Consider the following 14886-nt stretch of genomic DNA (forward strand, 5'->3'; position numbering starts at 1 on the left):
GCTCCTCTAATGCTGCTTGGCCTGCCGTGTTCATCCAGCTCTACACCTTGTTATCTTAGCACCAGTGATTGGGTCTGTTGGGGCTTTTGGAAATTGAAAGTTACATATGAGCAGTGTGTGGGACTATTCCAGCTTACTGTCCTTTCCATGTCCCAGCTCACAACAACGTTCTCATTGTCTGGAGGAGACGCTTGTGTTCCGCTTAAAGCTACTTTTGTTGAAGAAACGTGTCTGATGATGGGGAGATGACGCGAAGAAATGGCACAAGTGGCGGGTATAATCGTCATTCTAAATATTGGTGTTCATTTCCCTCACGGTCAGGGCTTGAGAATTGGTCCAAGTTGTGATTCGCATCTGTTGGCAAAAATATGAATTGTTAATTAATTTCTCGAGACGGAATTATGCTGTGGCCTTGTCAGAATCACTTCGGTCAGCGCTACAGTTCCACATCAGGAAAGTTTGGCGTGCAGTAATTTTAAAACAAGAACAGAGGGGATGTCAGGAAAAGTAGGGACAACGAGGGATTGTGAGAGGTGACTGTAAGCCTAGTGGATTTAGGCTCGACATGAGAGTTGTACCATCGTTGGTTGTTTACACGGAGATCCGGTGTATTATGTGCAGTGCCTGGAGTATGGTGTGCAGTTTCAGTTTCTTTATGTGAGGAAAGGTATTCTGGCTTTGGAGTGAGTACAACAAAGATTGACCAAACTGATTGTGAGGATGGCAGGATTGACTTATGAAGAGAGACCATGTTCTGTGAACTTTAGAAGATTTTAGCAGTAGATGTTAATGCCGACTGCAATAATGACAAGGCCACAACATAACCAACACTGAACTGGACCTCTCCATACTGAATATAAGCCACAATGAACTGGACTACTCAATACTGAATGTAACCCACACTGAACTGTACCTCCCCATACTGAATATAACTAGTCTAAACTGGACCTCTACGTACTGAATATAACCACTCCGAACTAGGCCTCTCCGTATTGAATGTAATCACTCTGAACTAGTCCTCTCCAAGTTGACAATAACTAGACTGGTTATGCAATTAGAAAATCAGAAACACTTGTGACAGTAAGATGAACTACCAGCATTGTGGCGACATCGTGTAACGGGTTAAATGAAATACAATATCCATTTTAAGAAGAGCTATCAAGATCGAGTTGAGCCGCCAGTTGCCTGTCCTGAATAAAGCCACTGAATTACACAACTGTTTTTAACATGGTGTACATACACGAAAATTTAACTGCTTCGCAAAAATCAAAAAATAATTAGGGATGAGAATGTGACTGTGTGTTCTTTTAAGATCAGTATCTTTGGCCAAGAATTCCTCGTGGATCAACAATTTAACTCTGCTACATTTGAACCATTTGAATTCTTTGTGCAAGTCGATCACTTTAACAATTGCAGTGTTGTAATGAGTTTCTCATTATCCAATATCTGGGTAGCATCATTTGGTGGCGTGTCCGATCGCATAAAAAGCATTCCATTCCATTAAAATTTAATGAGCCTGACAGCTGCTTCAGTCGTTCGTGTTTGTTCAATTAGTGTAATGAAAATCAAAAATCAAAACACATCTAATTATGTCTCTGGAGCCTGACATTGGATATAAATGTGACAATCTTCCAATGTAGTGCGGAATGCTCTCAGAACTTCAGATAGAAATGCACAGATCACCAAAAGGCCTCGTTTGCCATTTACTATCCTGTCCTCGCATCAATCGGGATTCCAGGTAAAGTATGGTATTTAGTTATTAGTGACGGTGATAACTGTCTATTTCCTGTACTGACCAATTGACCAACAGCCCTTTTCCATGGCACAATGGCCGTTCTCTCATTGAAGATGATAATTGGTCTTGTTTAAATTGAAACCTTCTTCCTTTCAGGTGTTCTGACTTCCCACTTTCGCGTATTATTTCAGCACATTAAACGTATTATTTCTCAATTTTAACCACATCACTACTTCGCCCCAATGACATTATGTTTCTCCTTTAAATCATTGCAGCACCTTTATCAACAAGGTCTTCTCACATTACTGGTATGATGTATTCTCTGTAATGGTCCACTGTCCTTTGAGGGTCGTTTACCTCCGTTGGCTGGAGAGCAGATTTGGAATGCAGGCTAGCTCCAACAGTTTGGGTTCAAATGCCAGCTGAGGTTTCTTGTAGGGCACAACATTGTCCTTACCGTAGATATGGCAACAACCAAGTTAAGTCACATTCAATCATCCCTCTGATGAGAGAACAATCCCGTTGTCTAATAGGGCTGCAGCGACTTTACATTTATACTGTCTTCAATTTATCCGTATCATTTCCCTCCCCTTCCCCCAAATTAATTAAAGTATTTGACCTGTTTACTGTTAACACCTCGGGGTGCAAATATAATTTTATTGTCTTATTACCATTTATTATTGTGTATAATATCAAACTTTGATTTCAGTGTCAAAGGAGATAGGTTGTGGGTTGTCATTCTTATTCTGCGGGAAATATCACACCGTCATTTCAGTGGAAAAGTATGTACATTGCAATGTTGTCATTATTACTGTGGGTTAATGGTTACATTGTTATCCCTAAGTAAAAATAGCTGTATTGATCATCTACATTGACACTGATTGCAATTATTCACCCATTAAATAATTCTAGGATGAAAATCAGGACGTCAATGTTTTGAAGGTATATCATCAAGCATTAAGTTCTTAGGAGAAATTTCACAGTGTTTCAAATAGCATTTCCTAATCTATATTCCAATATGTATCCCAAAATCGGAGCTACAGTGTTTTTCCTGTCTGCCTCTAACCTTCGATGCTTCAGCCCACATTAGCTGCTGCTAACGTTCACACAGGTACCATAGCAGACTTCAGATGTTCCTTCAGACTTAGCACTCAGAGAGACTCAGGACTGGTCATGACTACATTCTCTCCTCCACGTCGTGTCAAGTCACCTTGATGTTAGCTTTTGTTTCGTCAAAGCAGTAAGTTTTATCGTCAGTAGCCACCTTCGCATTAAGTTGATCATTTATGCCAACTGCATGAAACAAGATTGGAAATGTCTGCATTGTAGGAGGCGATTTTCTTTGATTCACACCTCACACGCTGCCACTTCCTGTGGTTCCGATGGACACAGAAGCTACAACATGACCATTCAAGGAGGCAGTCCAGTGTCGTGGCACGTTAACCAATGCCATTTTGCTAAGCCAAATAATAACATAAATTCACGTCTCACTGTTTGAGTGTGTTTTCACACAAATTGGATTATATAATCTGAAATTTTGTGAATGAGTTTACAGTAAGTCATCTGATGATGCCACTTTAGAACCTTAATGACGCGAAAAGTATTGCATCCATGTTTTTCCCCCTGTGCTCCATTGAACATCCAATGCCATTATGTCTTCAATTGTTTTTCATGATGATGTCATTGGCCTTTTTAGTTCATAATAAGAGTGCTTATTTTAAACAAATCAGTGCATTTCAAGAAGACAATAATTCGTAAGTCAGGATCGTATGTGAAGATGCATGGAAGACTCAGAATCCTGCAAATCTAAAAAGATTTAGCTCGGAAGTGGACCATGAGTAATCTGTTCTCGCATGCTGATATTTTTCCTCTCTCTCAGGCTCTCTCTTTCTCTGCTCTACAGCTAACATAGTGGCTATTGTGATTCTGTCCCAGGGAAGGTGTGGTCTTTCCAGATGTATCACTCGCTACCTTGTGTCCATGGCAGTATCGGATCTCCTGGTTATTATTACTGGCGTGATACTAAATCGAATTGCTGGCATTTATTTCCCAGTCAGTTTTCTATCCTTGACGCCACTGTGCAGTCTCCGTTCTGTGCTAAATTCAGTGACTTTAGGGAGCTCTGCCTGGTTAACGGTGGTATTTACTTTTGATCGATTTATGGCCATATGTTGCCAGAAGCTGAAAATAAGATATTGCACCACAAAGACAGCAGCAGTTGTTATAGGAGCAGTTTTCTCAGCGATTTCTTTCAAATCTGCCTTCTTGTATTTTATATATGAACCCTTGTACATAATCAACAATGTGCCATGGTTCTGCAGTGTAAAGTTAATATTTTATACATCCCCTGCATGGGCTGCATATGACTTGATTCTCCACGTTTTAATGCCTTGCCTTGCGTTCACTCTGATTTTACTGCTCAATGCTCGAACTGTCAGACAAATTCTCATGGCCAGTAGATCCCGCAGAAGACTCCAAGTCCTGAGCAATGGAGACAAACAGAATGACCCCAAGATGGAGAACAGGAGCAAGTCCATTGTTTTACTGTTTGCCATCTCGGGCAGTTTCATTCTGTTATGGATCTGGTTTCTAATCATTTTCCTCTGTCAGACTTGCGAGAGTTACTTATTTCTCTGGTTCAAATTTCAACAAATCAAATTTTATACTGGAGGAGATCGGAATTATGCTTCAGCTTTTGAGTTCCTGCATCAACCCATTCATTTATGCTGGAACCCACAGTAAATTCAGACAGGAGTTAAAGAATGCACTGAAATATCCACAGAGTCTCTTCGTAAAATTAATTATGCGATAGGTATGCTGTATTTGAGTTTGATGTAGTCTTACATTCAAGTGGTCACATCTGTTTTATCTTGTGCTAGTCAGATTTTGGCCAGCGCCACAACACCACAACAAACCCCCACCCCCCCTCCCCAACCATCTCTTCTCACTCCCGCCCAGTAATATGGGCCATTTTAATGACCATGTTTGAAAACAAAGAGAAATAAACCCCATTCCTGGGTCATTTTATTTCTTTGGGTTAAGGCAATCGTTAAAATAACAGTATCTAATATATCCACCCAAGATAATCTCAGGTTTTCTAATTCACCGTGGTTTTGCTCTCGCTCACAGACTCTCACTCCATTCCTTGCTCTGTATCAATCTGTTGCTTTCTCATTAATCTTCAGCTGTGACAGTCTTTGTCTCTGTGTCTCACCCTTTGCCTGTCTCTCCCTCTGTCTCTATTTCTCGGTGCCTGTTTGTCCTTCATCATATTTCTCCAGCACGTTCTCTCTCTATTTCTTTGGGGCTTCGCTAAAATGTATTCTGAACTTGATTTTCTACTTCAGAATGAGATGCGAGCAGAACGCTTAGATTAAGTTCAAATCTCACATAGTATACGTAGGAATCAGTGTTCCAAACTTGCTTTGTTAAAGTGGCAGTGTAAAAAAACAACATCATTAACAATCATATTGATGGACGACTTTTGATTTTTGTTGCATTGTGACCAATTCTGGATCAGCAAAGCCCTGTTCAAAAAGAGCACGCAGTAGGTCAAGAGTGCTTGGATTACTGTACTCATGGAGAGGGGTTCGGGCGGTTTAAACTAACTTAGCACTGGAAGAGTACCAGCACATAAAAGTAGAAAAGATGTATAAGGTGCATTAAATGAGATTATTTCTTGGTAAAGGAGAAGGAAGCAGAAACAAATGACGTATGAGCAAACTAAGAACATAGCGGAATACAATGGCAAATTTAGCATTACTGCAAGTACAAAGCAGGATAAATGCATACTATTTTTGAATATGGGTTTGCTGCTCCCGAATTAGTCACCATGCAACAAAAATCAAAAGTCGTCTGTGCAATATGGTGGTTAATGTTTCTTTCACAGAGCAAGTGAAATGAATAAATATTGACTGTGACTGAATAGGATTCAGTGGCAATAGTGTAAACGTGGAGTAACATTCTGATGACTAGGCATTTATGATTCTACTCTAAAAATATTCTGAATGGAATTGAATTGAATTCGAAATTTAAATTGAATTGAACTAAATTAGAATGGAACAGTCATTCATTTTTACTTGTATTATTTTTTATGAAAAAAAATACAGTGAGAAGTGTTTTGGTCGCAGTATCACGTATATTAATTAACGATGGCAGAGATAAGAAACAAATACAAATAAAAAAAGAAATTAAGACAAATTCCATCTTAGTTAAATTCACGGCTCCTGGGTTCAGGAAGGACAATATCGCTGCAAGACCGCCACACCAGGAATTCCAGTGCAAAAAGAGTCCCCACAAGCCGCCCTCAGGACCAATCTTGTCGCTGATCGCCAATCCCGGAAAGTAAGTCATCGCAAAAGCGGCCCAAAGGAATCAGGCGGGTGCTGCCGAAGACGCCGAGCAGACTACCACCAGACGCGACCACAGAAACTGCTATCGCCGCCGCAGCAGCTGCCAGAAACATTCTCCTTCAGCTCGTCAACGTCGCTTCCATGCATACCGTGTCCTCATTTTCACACCTCTGCAAGCCACCCCCTCAAAGCCACTGCCAGAATTTTGGTCCATGCTCACCAGCTGCCCCGCCATCGCCTGGCAGGGTCCTGCTCCAAGCTTAGCGGGCGCATTGCCACATTCCGGATCCCGTCAAAGCCGACTTCCTACCGCCCACTGCCAAAAAAAAGAGAAAAGAAGAAAAATAAGATCAAAATAAAAGAGAATAAAACAGAAAAAAGAAAACACGGACAGAGAGGACGAGCCCTGTGCAGAGGAGCCCGGACACTGCCTGATCCACTGCCATTTTGGGATTTAAACAGATCTGAAATATTAGGGTAGCCATAAAAGGAGAATCGGGTGGTGGCACTGATTTGGCAAAACATTTTAAGGTTAGACCGAGAGGACCTATTGAATAGGGAAAAGTGTAGACTCATTTGTTGAGATTTACAAGCAGAAGTATGAGTATATATGTAAGAGAGCGAGATCATCATTCATGATTTAAAATCGTGGAATATTCTTATTGGCTCGGGTGACCCCGAACACCAAACTCTACAAAGGCAGCTCAGCAGCACCTTCTGCAGGGCAATTAGTGACCGTAAAATGTAGAACTCTACCGCACAAGAACTGGTCCTTCGGCCCACAATGTTGTGCTGAACATGATGCCAAATTAAACTAATTCCTTCTGCCTGCCCTTGCTCCATATACCTCCGTTCCTTGCATATTCATATGCTATCTGAAAGTTCCTTAAATGCCCCTGACGTATGTGCATCCACCATCACCCTTGGTAGTGCATTCCAGACTCCTACCAGTCTCTGTGGGAAAAACTTGCCCCACACATCTCCTTTGAATTTGCCCCCTTCACCTCAAATGCATGCCCCCTAGTATTAGGCATTTCAACTCTAGGAAAAAGATTGTGCCCGTCAACCCTATCTATGCATCTGATAATTTTATAGACTTCTATCAAGTCTCACTTCAGCCTCTACTCCAGAGAAAACAAGTTTTTCTAGCCTTTCATAGCTCATACCATCTCATCCAGGCAGTATCCTGGTAAACCTATCTTGCACCCTCTCCAAAGCCTCCACATCCTTCCTGTAATGTGGCAACCAGAATTGAATGTAATACTCTATATGTGGCCTAACCAACACCTTATAAAGCTTCAATATGACATCTGTCTCTCATACTGTAATCCCCAATCGATAAAGACAAGCATGCCATATGCCTTCATTACCGCCCTGTCTGTTTGCGTAGCCACTTTCGTGGAGCTATGGACTTGAACCCCAAGATCGCTCTGTACACTAATGTTATTCAGGGACTTGCCCTTAACTGTATACTTTTCCTTAACATTTCAACTCCCAAAGTGCAACACCTCACACTTACCTGGATTAAACACTTTCTGCCATTTCTCTGCCCATACCTGCAACTGATCTATATCCCACGGTAGCCTTTGACAATCCTCCACACTATCCACAATGCCACCTATCTTTGTACCTTTATATCATCTGCAGACTTACTAACCCATCCGTCTACATTTTCATCCAGGTCATTTATGTATAGATCACAAACAGCAGAGGTCCCAGCATAGACTGCAGAACACCACTAGTCACGGACCTCCAGCCAGAAATAAAAAACCCTTCCACCACTACCCTCTGCCTTCTATGGGCAAGCAAATTCTGAATCCACAGGGCCACGTCAATGTGGATCCCATGCATCTTAATCTTCTGGATTAACCTACCATGAGGGACCTTGTTGAAAGCTTTACTAAAATCCATGTACAGCACATCCACTGCTGTACCCTCCTCGATCACCTTTGTCATGTTCTGGAAAAAAAAAAATCAATCAAGTTAGTAAGACATGACTTGCCCCACACAAGGCCATGCTAACTGTGGTTAATTAGGCCATGCTTTACCAAATGCACATAAATCCTATCCCTATCCCTAAGCATTCTCTCCAATAGCTTCCCAATCACTGATGTGTGACTCACCAGTATAAAGTATCTTGGATTATCCCTATTTCACTTCTTGAATAGAGTAATAATAATAGCTACTTGCCAGTCCTCCGGGGCATCTCCAGTGGCTAATAAGGATACAAAGGTATTAGACAAGACCACAGCAATTTCATCTCTTGCCTCTCTCACAAACCCGACGTAGATACCTTCGGGCACTGGGGACTTATCCACCTTAATGCTCTTCAAAAGACCCAACACCACTTCTTTCTTGATCTCAAACTGCCCTAGTATATTAGCATACACCGCATTAAACTTATGATCCTCCATAAGTGTCTCCTGGTGAATACCGATGCAGAGTACTTGTTTAGGATTTCGCCCACATCTGTCTCCAAGCACAAGTTCTTCCTTTATCAAAATCAAAAGAACTGCGGATGCAGTAAATCAGGAAAAGAAAAGCAAAGTTGCTGGAAAAGCTCAGCAGGTCTGGCAGAATCTGTGAAAAAAAAAGTCAGTTCTGAGGAAGGGTCACTGGACCTGAAACATTAACTCTGATTTTTTCTTCACAAATACTGCTATACCTGCTGAGCTTTTTCAGCATCTTCTGTTTTTGTTTCCTCCTTTATCCTTGAGTGGTTCTATCTTCTCCTTAGTTATCTTTTTGTTTTTAATTTATCTATAGAATGCATTAGGATTCTCTTTAACCCTACTTGCCAAGGTCATTTCATGGCCTCTTCTTGGTCTCCTAACTCCCTACTTGAGTTATTTTCTGCTTTTTTCTTAATATTCCTCATGGGCCCTATCTGATTTTATCTTCCTAAACCTTACATATGCTTTTTTTTTTCCTTTTGACTAAATTCACAACCTTCCTCATTATCCAAGGGCTCCTTGCCATCCTTATCCTTCCTCCTTTTTGAAACTCTGATCAACAGGTCTTTAAAACAATGCCCACATGTCAAATGTGGACTTGCTCGATGACAGCTTCGCACAATCAACACTCCCTAGCTCCTGCCAAATATTGACACAATTTGCCCTCCCCCCAGCTCAGTACCTTCTCGCAAAGTCCTGACTTATCCTTATTCATTGGTATCTTAAAACATAAGGAGTTGTGATCACTATTTCCAAAATGCTCTCCCACTGAAAGGGCAGATATCTGGCGAGCTTCGCTAGCCAGTTCAAGATCCAGAACAGCCCTTCATTATTTGGACAATCCACATACTGTTTCAAGAAACCCTCTCGGAAGCTCTTGATAATTTTTCCCTGTCTAAGCCTCTTGCTCAGGGGGAATTCCAGTCAATATTGGGGAAATTAAAGTCACCCATTATGACAACACTGTTGTTGTTGCATCTTTGCATATTCTGCCTACAAATTTGTTCCTCAATGTCTTGGTGGCTGTTGGGTGGCCTGTAGTATAATCCTATCAGAGTGAGTGCATCTGTCTAATTTTGAGCTCTACTCATATTGCATCAGTGGATGGGCCCTCCAGCATGTCCTCTCTGAGTGTAAACGTGACATTCAGCCCGATTAGCAATGCAACTCCTTCACCTCTTTTACCTTTCCCTTTATCTCATCTAAAACAACAAAACCTGGAAAGTTGAGCAGCCAGTCCTATCTCTCTCTCAACCAAGTCTCTGTAATGGCCACAGCATCATAGTCCCATCTACTGATCCAGGCTCTAAGCTCATCTGCCTTACCTATAATACTCACTGCATTGAAATAAACACTTTTCAGCCCATTAGTACCATTGTACTCATTTACCTGACTCTGTCTGTCCTTCCTTTCTGATTTACTCGTCCTAACATTTAACTTCTCCTCAACCCTACACTTGTTGATCTGCTGCTCTTGTTGCCATCACCTTGCCACTCTAGCTTAAACCCTCCTGAGTGGCGCTAGCGAACATCCCTGCAAGGCAACATCTCCTTAACCATGTATTCATCTCTCCTTTCTTATTATTCATTGCCTCACTAGCGTGTGGCACTGGTAGTAACCCAGAAATTACTACCCTCGAGGTCCTGCTTGTCAGCCTCTTTCCTAATTCACTGTACTCATTCAGCAGGATCTCATCCCTCTTTCTATCTCTGTTGTTAGTACCAATGTGCACAATGACTTCTGACTGCTCACACTTTCCCTTAAGAATTTCACGCAATTGCTCAGAGTTGTCCTTGACCCTGGCACCATGGATGCAATACACCATTCTGGAATGTCAAACATGGCCACAGAAATGCCTGTCTGTGCCCTTAATTAGTGAATTTCCTAACATTATCGCTCGGTTGGACTTTGCCCAATCCTGCTCTATAGCAGAGCCAGTTGTGCTGCCACAGGCCTGTCTGCTGCTGTTAGCCTCTCAGGGGAGTCTATCTACCAAACAGTATCCAAAATGGCATACCTGTTAGGGAGGGGAATATCCACAGGAGACACCTGCGCTATTTGCCTGCCTGTCCTGGCGAGTCACCCTTTAATGGTTGGCAATAAATTTTGTCCCAGTTACAATCATCCACATCTCGTGAAAGAATGAATCAACTAACAACATCTCCCCGGGTACAAAAATAGAGAGTGACAAATAGAAATGATGATCAATTTACTGAAAAAATATGCAGCATTGAATGGACCTATTGATAAAATAAACTGCATGTAAATTTGCAATGGTAAAATATTTACCAGCAATTCACACAGACTCCCTGTATTGAGTGACTCACATTCCACTCCACTGTCCGCAGGATGGCTGACTGAATTTTCTGCTGTCTTGAACGTTTGGCCTCTGAGATTCCCTTCATGTGGGTTCCCAGAACAATTAATCCCCACTCACCCACATGGGAGTTCAGCACAATCAATCCCGATTCACTAACATGATACTGTCACAGGGAGTTCAGGACAGGCAATTCCCATTTGGAAACAAAGGCTCAAATCTCACCATGGCAGCCATTCCAGTGGGATTTGAATTCAAGCAAAAAAATAATGCTTATCCTAGTAGTCATGACGTTGTCATCAATTGTTGAAAGAAAAAAAACACCCACTTCATCAATATACTTTTGGGAATCAAATCTTCCATCCTTACTTGTTCTGGCCATGATGTCACTGCAGAGCCACAACATTGTGATAGATTCCTCACTGCCTGTAAAATGATTTGTAAGCAAATCAGTTCAAGGGTAATGAGAAACGTGAATGGGGTCTCTTCTTCCTCAGCGCCTATACCGATATCATCACCACTTCCAGCGAGTCTGAGCCACAACAAAGAAGCCTTTATGACACCCTGCATCTGCTTTGGGAGCAGGCGCACTCTCAGCACCTGAGGAAAAGAGCACAAAGGATTGAGTTACTTCTTCAGAGTGATGTATTATGAGGCTTCTGATCGCCATTGGTTTGAAAAATGTCATTAGACAGTCTCAGTACCAGGCGCAACTAGAAACAAACTATTATAGAGAATGAAGCTGAAGATTTGATAATACTCACTCCACTAATCGAACTTATTGATTTTGCATTGGGATTCCGCATGTCCTGAACAGAGCAGAAAGAGAACCAAAATCATACACAAAATAAATAGGCAGACACATGACTCTCTACAGCTATCACTTTGAGAATGGCGAATTTCTGCAAAGCGAGCTGAATTTGCAAATACCACAAATGTATTTGTCCCATATCAAAAGTCAGGCTGGATTCCAATCCTCATTGTGTGCTCAGCATTCCCCACATCCCTGGGTTGTAATGTCAGCTCCTTGTAATTTCCCCTCCACGATACAAGCCATCCTATCTCAGAACTATATCGTTGTTCCTTCAGTATCGCCAAGTCAAAGTCTTGGAACTCCATTTCTAACAACAATGGGAGAGTCTCGAAACTCCAAGGACAGCAGCAGTTCAAGGAGGTAGCTCACCAACATATCATTCAGGGCAATTTGTGATTAGCAATAAATGCTGGCCCAGCCATGACGCCAACATGCTGTGAAAGTATTGTTAAAGCACTGACACAGACTTAATTGCTCCTATCTCTTTGAATGGGAGTATATCCCATGGAATACTGTGACTCAGTTCAGGGAGTTTCCATTCACCGACAGGCAGTTCACAAGGCCACTACCGCCCCCCACGCCACCACCCCCCGGCCAAACTCTGCTCTTCCAGTGCCACTGGGGTAACAAGAAAGTGAAGGTATAGCATCCTGAGACACGGCAGATGGAGAGGGTGAGGAAAAACATCAGTATCTTCAAATGGAGCAGGAAGGCTGACGTTTCGGGCCTAGACCCTTCATTAGAAATGGGGGAGGGGAAGGGGGTTCTGAAATAAATAGGGAGAGGGGGGAGGCGGATAGAAGATGGATAGAGGAGAAGATAGGTGGAGAGGAGACAGACAGGTCAAAGAGATGGGGATGGAGCCAGTAAAGGTGAGTGTAGGTGGGGAGTTAAGGAGGGGATAGGTCAGTCCAGGGAGGACGGACAGGTCAAGGGGGCAGGATGAGGTTAGTAGGTAGGAGATGGGGATGCGGCTTGAGGTGGGAGGAGGGGATAGGTGGGAGGAAGAACAGGTTAGGGAGGCGGGGACCAGCTGGGCTGGTTTTGGGATGTGGTAGGGGGAGGGGAGATTTTGAAACAGCAACTCATATTCCGCTTGGGACCCACATTTCCCGCAACTCATCCCTCACACCCCGTCCCTGCAATAACAACCAAAAAAGAATCCCCCTCGTCCTCACATACCACCCCACCAACCTCTGGATCCAACGCATCATCCTCCGACACTTCCGCCATCTGCAATCCGACCCCACCAACAAAGACAATTTGCCCTCCCCACCCTTATCTGCTTTCCGGAGGGACGACTCTCTCCGTGACTCCCTTGTCCGCTCCACACTCCCCTTCAGCCCCACCACACCCGGCACTTTTCCCTGCAACCGCAGAAGTGCTACACCTGCCCCCATACTTCCTCCCTCACCTCCATCCCAGGCCCCAAGAAGACTTTCCACATCAAGCAGATGTTCACCTGCACATCTGCCAATGTGGTATACTGCATCTGCTGTACCCATTGTGGCCTCCTCTACATCGGGGAAACCAAGCGGAGGCTCCGGGACCGCTTTGTAGAACACCTACACTTGATTCGCAATAAACAACTGCACCTCCCAGTCGCGAACCATTTCAACTCCCCCTCCCATTCCTCAGACGACATGCCCATCCTGGGCCTCCTGCAGTGCCACAACGATGCCACCCGAAAGTTGCAGGAACAGCAACTCATATTCCGCTTGGGAACCCTGCAGCCCAATGGTATAAATGTGGATTTCACAAGCTTCAAAATCTCCCTTCCCCCTACCGCATCCCAAAACCAGTCCAGCTTGTCCCCGCCTCTCTAACCTGTTCTTCCTCCCACCTATCCCCTCCTCCCACCTCAAGCCGCATCCCCATCTCCTACCTACTAACCTCATCCTGCCCCCTTGACCTGTCCGTCCTCCCTGGACTGACCTATCCCCTCCCTAACTCCCCACCTACACTCACCTTTACTGGCTCCATCCCTGCCTCTTGACCTGTCTGTTTCCTTTCCACCTATCTTCTCCTCTATCCATCTTCTATCTGCCTCCCCCTCGCTCCCTATTTATTTCAGAAACCCCTTCCCCTCCCCCATTTCTGATGAAGGGTCTCGGCCCGAAACGTCAGCCTTCCTGCTCCTATGATGCTGCTTGGCCTGCTGTGTTCATCCAGCTCTGCACCTTGTTGTCTCGGATTCTCCAGCATCTGCAGTTCCTACTATCTCAGTATCTTCAAATATCCACCTTCCGTTTACAGAGCAGACAGGGCAATGCTGCTGGTTGGGCTTGGGTTCTTTGCCAAGCATTTCTGACAGGTAATTATGGACTAAACATATTCAATCATTTTTCTCAATTTCTGAACATGGTTTGAATCTGATTTTGAAATATCCTGTGCTTCGATCTTGTCCATACTCAACATGATTTTTAGACATGGCTCATGGAGATCCTATAATTCAGCTGCTGTCCTCAGATGTTCAGACAGAAGGAGAAAAAGTGACTTTAAGCTATTTCCATGATCCCACCTCGAGCGACTATTATTTATTCTGGTACCTTCACTACCCAGACTCATAAACTGAGTCTAGTCAGTGGAAACACTTGAGCAGTTCTGAAAATGAAACAGATTTTGCTGAAACCTGTTTATCTGTTGAGATCCACACAGTGAATTACCTTGGAAGCTGACTAACTCTCCAGTGAGTTATTGAGCTTTCAAACTAACAGTGATGGACAACAGATCATGTTTCAATGGGTACAGTCCAGAACGTGGCTTAGCTTGTGTTACACTCATCTCTGTGTCTGATTATGGCAAACTTCGTTTTTTTTTTGTCCATATTGGGGTAAGTTATGCCTCTCAGCCTCGATAGCTCGGTGGTTAGAGCACTGGTGTTGTACGCAGACATCATGGAACATAGAAACATATAAAATAGGTAATGTACTAGGCCATTCGGTGTTCTACAAAGGATCATTGAATTCTGTGTTAAGGCTGCAAACATGACTGAATGGTGAAAGTGATGTGTCTCCCAGTGTGGTTTCAAATTCTACCCATTCTGTTACTGACCGTTTTTGACTTGAACTGGGTTCCTGCAGAAAGTAGTTGAGTAAAATCAAGAGTAAAAATCTCTCCAAAATCCTACATTCTTTTATGTCCATTGATTCATCAGCATTCAAGGCAGTTGAAGTCTGAAATGGGACAATAATGAGCCAAGTGGGTGAAATATT

The 14886-nt window shown here is 43.1% G+C and overlaps 1 pseudogene; it reads left to right on the forward strand.

Annotated features, from left to right (window-relative positions):
- The first annotated feature begins 258 nt into the window (after positions 1 to 258).
- On the forward strand, positions 259 to 4547 carry LOC125487588 (annotated as a pseudogene).
- The last annotated feature ends 10339 nt before the right edge of the window (positions 4548 to 14886 follow it).

Source organism: Rhincodon typus, chromosome 42 (assembly GCF_021869965.1).
Source record: "Rhincodon typus isolate 14 chromosome 42, sRhiTyp1.1, whole genome shotgun sequence".
Lineage (NCBI taxonomy): Eukaryota > Metazoa > Chordata > Chondrichthyes > Orectolobiformes > Rhincodontidae > Rhincodon > Rhincodon typus.